Source organism: Globicephala melas, chromosome 4, assembly GCF_963455315.2.
Source record: "Globicephala melas chromosome 4, mGloMel1.2, whole genome shotgun sequence".
Classification (NCBI taxonomy): Eukaryota; Metazoa; Chordata; class Mammalia; order Artiodactyla; family Delphinidae; genus Globicephala; species Globicephala melas.
The window spans coordinates 137,909,801-137,916,493 of NC_083317.1; positions in this window are offsets into that span (position 1 = coordinate 137,909,801).

Genomic DNA, 6,693 nt, shown 5'->3' on the forward strand with positions numbered 1-6,693 from the left:
AGCTAGAAAAAATGTTAATGGTATCTGTTTCTGGGTGTTGGGATTATGAGATTATTTAATTTTGCTTATCTATATTTTAATTTTTTCAGCAATAAGTACTATTTTTAATATGAAAAACAATGATATTTATCTTTTAAAAAATCAATGAATTTTATTAATATGCTCCCATTTGTCCTTTGAAAATTTGATAGCTTTGTATATTAGTAATTCTGTAACAGATACTTGATTTTAAAAATAGAAATAGATCATACAGTTTTTATAAAACAGAACAAGAAAGGTTCATATAAAATATGTGCTTTATTGATAGGTAAGCCATACAAATACTGATGAATTATTTCCTGGTGAAAAATAAGAATTGCCCCGGCTCAGGGTTACATCTTCTTGGAATATCATCAAAGCCATAGGCAATTCAGGTAGCTATTCTAACTTTGCATCTCAAGGAGTAGTTTTTAACATTCCTGCATAGATAAGATGGCTCCTGGAAACTTCCCAGCGCTCAACTATTTCTTTGATGACTCAACATAGTGGTTGATTTATTAATATGAGTGTTAAAATGGCATATATTTATTAAATGCTTATTAGGTATTTAGAGATTGTTAACTACTGAACATACCAGAGAGTGTGAGGTCTGGCGTCTGACCTAAAGGAGCTACAGTATTTTGGGGGAACAAGTAATATGAAACAAATAGAAAAAAAATTTTTTTAAAGAATATAATCCAAACACCAATTGACTGGAGAGACAAGAGCCATGGTATTTGTATAAAGCAAATGGTAAATGTAGGCTGAAAAGGTGCAACTTGCCCTGCTTTGGAAAGAGTGGAATTCGGGTTGAGAGAGGAGGGAAAAACATTTCAGTAAGAGGGATGAAGGACTAAAGTCCATTGGCTGGCTGAATTTGTTAGTTTTGGTTATATTTACTGCTGATTCCTCAGAGTTGGGGATTTGGTCCACCCAGGGCAATAAAGCTATCTGGCTGGAAGAGGAAATAGTGAGATAAGGTGACAGGATCAGGTAGGATGCTCTATGAGGGTGTCTTTTCATGGCTTCTCTGACATCCGACTCTAAGTGTACTCTCACTTCTCTGATAAAACCTTCTCTACGCAAGCCCTGAATGCTGGGCTTCCCCAAGTTCCTTCCAGCTTCTTTTCTGACTCTCTTCTCTTCCCCTGGATGAAAGTGAAGGGTTCTAAACTATCCACTCCTACGATTTAAAACTTCTATCCAGCTCCTTGGAGAAATGATTGATTCTAGGGCTGGGGCAGGGATGATAAAAGATGAGCCTGGAGAATCTTGCAGTACCCAAGGCTAAGGAAGTTCTAAGGACGGTGGCATGTTGAAAGGACACAGGCGCCAACCTGAAATTGCTCTCAATGGCCAAAGCCAGAACCATTTCAGTAACAGAATAAAATATTGGATTATGAAACAATGAAATAAATATTCAGAAGTCCATACCGACATAAATAAATGATTGATTAAGTAAATGGTAGAGAAAAGATAACTCATCCTTACAGAAGAATTCCAAACGATAAGTGTAAAAGGAAAGAAGGAAATAGCAAATCATCACTAGACCTCTAGAACATTAGTAAAAATTGTTGTAGGCAGGCTCCACCTATGTATGCTAAAATGAGTGGGCAAAAGTTTAAGGAGAAAATGTATATTTGCGTAGCCTCAAAATATTGCTCCTCAAATATTTATTATTTACAAAGGGAAAAAGAATAACTTTATAGAAACTACAAACACAGTAGATACCACCTTAACCAAGTGATCAAGGTTAATATCACCAGTAATAGGCTATGGAACCCTGATATGATGCACTGGGAAGGGCACCCAGCTCTGTGATATCATTCCTATTGGTACACAACTTTAATCTGATCATAAGAACTCCCAAACAAGCGCACATGGAGGGACATTTTACAAAATACCTGACTAGCACTCATCAATAGTATCAAGGTCGTGAAACACAATGATAAACTGAGGGAATGTCCCAGATTGGAGGTGACGAAGGGGAGACAACATCTAGTACAATGTGGATCCTAGATTGGACCTTGGAACAGAAAAAGAAAATTGGTGGAAAACTGTTGAAATCTGAATAAAGTCTGTAACTTAGTTAATGGTACTGTACCAGTGTTAATTTCTTACTTTTGACCATTGTACCATCATTACATAAGATGTTAACGTTAGGGGAAGCTGGGTGAAGGGTATATGGCAACTCTGTACTATCTTTGCAGGTCTTCTGTAAATATAACATTATTTCAAAATAAACAATTAAAAAACAAACAAATAGAACATGTATATACCCAAGAGAATTCTCAGTCCTCTGTGTCTCCAGAAGGATCTTAGTTTCCATTTTTAGAACCTTTACACTCTTCCTGTCCACATTTAAAATCTTCATCCTTTTGGTCCTCACATGTTTTTATGTCCTCACCTTAAACACAAAAACCACTGGGTCTTCTGGAGAATTTGTCTGATGAAGGTGCATGGTAAGGTTCCCTTTGCCCTCAAGTACAGAAATGTTAGACAAAATAGAATTTTTTAAATGTGTGAAATACATAAATAAACTCAAATGGAAGAGCAATCCACAGTGATGGAGCAGAAAGCAACAATCCATGGACGTATGAGACCCATGGACTTCCATCAGGGGCTGAAGTCGTAGTGTCATTCCTGGGACAAGAAATGAAGGTTTAGGCTTATGCCAGGTAAGGAGCTGAAGGGACTAGAAAACTCTAACCACCAGCCTTAGGGAGGTGTCAAGGAAACATGTATTATGCTCAGGGCCATGAATGGGAAAATAATTGCTCATAAGATATCAAACTCAAACCTGTACTCTTCGAGGTTGTGGGGTTTAAATTTATATTACATGGTATAGAAACTAAGAAATGAACATAGGAACTCTTATGGAATGGGTAAAACCCTTCTGGGCTTTGCAGGGGTAAATGCAAAACCGCTTTGTAGGGACACATTCATAAAGGTCTCTCAGGCAAAAACCCCACTGAATATGCATTTACTATCAGAAATTATACCCTTCTCAGAGAAACAAAGCATCATAAGCAGCAAACAAGAAAATCCACACCCTAAAACCCAGAGAAAATAAAACAATCTAAACTATTCTATAAAGTAAGTATATTTAATTTGTTTAAAGAGAAAAATGAAGGTATAATACTGCACTCAAGAAGAGGTCATTATGAAACTAAGAAAAGAAGTTAAAAAATGGAATTTTTAAAATAATAAAGAGCTCAAATATCAATATATTACAATCTCAGTGGAAGTGTTCCACAGTAGATTAGACACTACTGAGAATAAGAACTGGATACTAGAAAATAGATCTGAGAAAATTATCCAGAATAAAGATCAAAGAAGTATTGAGAAGAATGATTCCCTCTCTTACTTAAACTTGTATATCATTGGATCTGAGCCACCCAATTAAATACTTAATTGTGTTCTACACCTTGAGCTGGGAAGCTATGGCTGCTAAACACATCCTGCCCACTGCCTGTTTTTGTATGGTCTGCAAGCTAGGAATGGCGTTTATATTTTTAAATGGTTGGAAAAAACAAAAAACCAATATTTCATGATGTGGAAAAATTACATGAAAATTCAAAATTTAATGCTCCTTTCAGTGTCCAATAAAGTTTTATTAGAACACAGCCATGCCCATTTGTTGTCTGTAGCTGCTTTTATGCTACAAGAGTTTTAGTAGTTGAAACAAAAAACACACATCCCGCAATGACTGAAATATTTACTTTCTGGCCCTTTAGAGATGAAGTTTGCCAATTCCTGTTCTACACTACTTGCTAACTCTGTCATACTTATGAATCTTTCCTCTCAAATTTGCTTGAAAACTCCTTGAAGTCAGGAATATTGTCATATACTTCTTTTGTCTCCCTGACACCTGGTCCATGTAGAACAGATATGGATTTTCTGTAGCAAATTTTGGTATATCAAGTACAGGATTTCAAGAAATGAGTCAGACTTCAGAATGCAGAATAGATAGAAAGAAAGAGGAGTAATAATAATTTACATGTATTAATTTAAGTTTGAGGCAGATGCTATTCTATTTTGTGACACTTGTGACTTGGGTAAATGCAGTGGTGTGGGATAGGGTGGTGGAGACAGGGACCTGGAATGAGATGCTGCCAGGTGGGTGGCACAGGCCAGGAAGGAGGAGACAGGAGGAGATTTAGTCTGGCAGGCGGAACATGGTGTACACAGGGCTTAGCCTCACACAACCAAGAAATCACTGGATAACGGAGACCAAAAACCACTGAGGAATAAAGGGGGAAGAGGACAGAGCCATGAGGCATCCAGAGGCCTATGGGGTGAGCAGGAAAGGCCCAGCCTGAGATTAGGAAATAGAGACGTTAGCCCAGCTGGGGCTGGGAGAAAGAGACCAGAGAATCAGACATTCAAACTATGGTTTGAATGGGTCTCATGGGTACAAGGGTCTCATGGTTAAGCTCTTGACTGAACTAGGTATAGAGAGATTTAAATGCCAAGTCCTAGAATATTAAGTTGGATGTTAAATTCTTTCTACCTAAAATCAGATTTGTTTTTAGAGACTAAGGTGCCTAAGGCAACGTAAGAATACCACCGACCCCGAAATATGGCAGCACCCGCCTTCACACCTGCATGATTGCAAATAAGCTACAGGGGAGTTGCCATGTAAATGTGGCAAGTCACGCTAGGGAAGGCAAGGCCTCGGACACAGAGTCCACCACCAGTGGCAATGGAAGGAAAGAGCTGACTCTGGGAGATATTCGAAACAAAAAATTGATTTGTCACATCCTTCCAAGAGATCAGGAAGAGACTTGATATAGATGACAATACACGGCAAGATGGCAGTCATACACCATCAGCAGATGCCATCAGTGCTCTGCTCACATCCCCTTGACATTCATCTCCACATGCAGAAGGCTTCTTACTGTGAGTGCCTGCACTCCCTGCAAAAAGCAAAAAGCTTTGTCTTGGTTGTAAGCAAGCTCGGTCGTGCGCACAGCTGCCAACAGCCCCAGAAACAGCCGTTAGCCAATGATGCCCCATGAAGAGGATAAATGCCCCAGCCTCTTTGCCCCTTGTGTAGAATAACTCTGGGGCATGCTGTCCAATACAGCAGCCACTAGCCACGTGTGGCTACTGAGCATTCAGAATGTGGCCAGTGTGACAGAGGAACTGAATTTTCAATTTTATTTGATTTTCATTAAGTTAAAGTAAAAAATGATAACTCTCCAGTTATTGGAAGACCTTTATATTTGGAAAAACTTGGCTACAAAAATCTACTTTCCAACTGTAAATTTTACAAACTCTAAATACACATCAGGATGAAACTTTAGTGTCTAAATCCAGTAGTCCTATAAGTATAAAATTGATTTCAAAGATGTCATAAAAAATTTAATATCTCAATCATTTTCAAATGTTGAAATGTAATATTTTGGATTTAATAGGTAGAATAAATTATTAAAATTAATTTCATCTTTTTATTTTTACTTTTTATTTATTTATTTTTAAAATAAATTTATTCATTTATTTATTTTTGGTTGTTTTGGGTCTTTGTTGCTGAGCATGGGCTTTCTCTACTTGTGGCGAGTGGGGGCTAGTCTTCATTGCAGTGCGCAGGCTTCTCATTGCAGTGGCTTCTGTTGTTGTAGAGCATGGGCTCTAGGCACGTGGGCTACAGTAGTTGTGGCACATGGGTTCAGTAGTTGTGGCTTGTGGGCTCTAGAGTGCCAGCTCAGTAGTTGTGGCTCATGGGCTTAGCTGCTCCATGGTATGTGGGATCTTCCTGGACCAGGGCTTGAACCCGTGTCCCCTGCACTGGCAGGTGGATTCTTAACCACTGAGCCACCAGGGAAGTCCTTATTTTTACTGTTTAATATGTGGCTACTGGAAAATTTAAAACCGCCAGTTTGGCATGTTTCACACATCTACTGGCTAGTGGTGATACACTGCCTCCCTGGGTGCCCCAGTGGGATTGAACTCCTGGTGCCCACCGTGGTAACTGGCTTGATAACACACTTTTTACTGACTTCCTTTCCTTCTCATTTTCCTGCATCCCTGCTTCCCTGCTAATTTTCCTGGGATTACCTCCTAGGTTGCTCTAGAATCCTTGTCTCAGGGCCTATTTCTCCATAATCCAAACAATGACAAACAGCATTAAAAACAGGAAAGAATACATAGTTCCCTGTGCTATACAACAGGCCCTTGTTGGTTATCTATTTTATATATAATAGTGTGTATATGTTAATTATGACCTCCTAATTTATCCCTCCTCAACATTTTGTAGTAACCTGTAGGGGAAAAGAATATAAAAAAGTAGATAGATAGATAGACAGATAGATGGAGCAAGCAATCTGAATCACTTTGCTGTAAACCTGAAACTAACATGACATTGTAAATCAACTATACTTCAATTAAAAAAAAAACAGGAAAGAATTTAGAGATTAACTATTCTAACCTCTTACATTTATAGATGAAAAAAATGAGGTCAGAGAGGTTAAATGATGTCGCCAAAGCCACTCAAATATTTAGCTGTGAATTCAGAATTTGATTGCAAATCTCACAGTTACAGATCCGTTTATTTTCTCACTGTATTACATTGCCTTTTAAAGATTATTGACAAGACACTGATGAAAGAAATTAAAGATGATACAAACAGATGAAGAGATATACCATGTTCTTGGATTGGAAGAATCAACATTG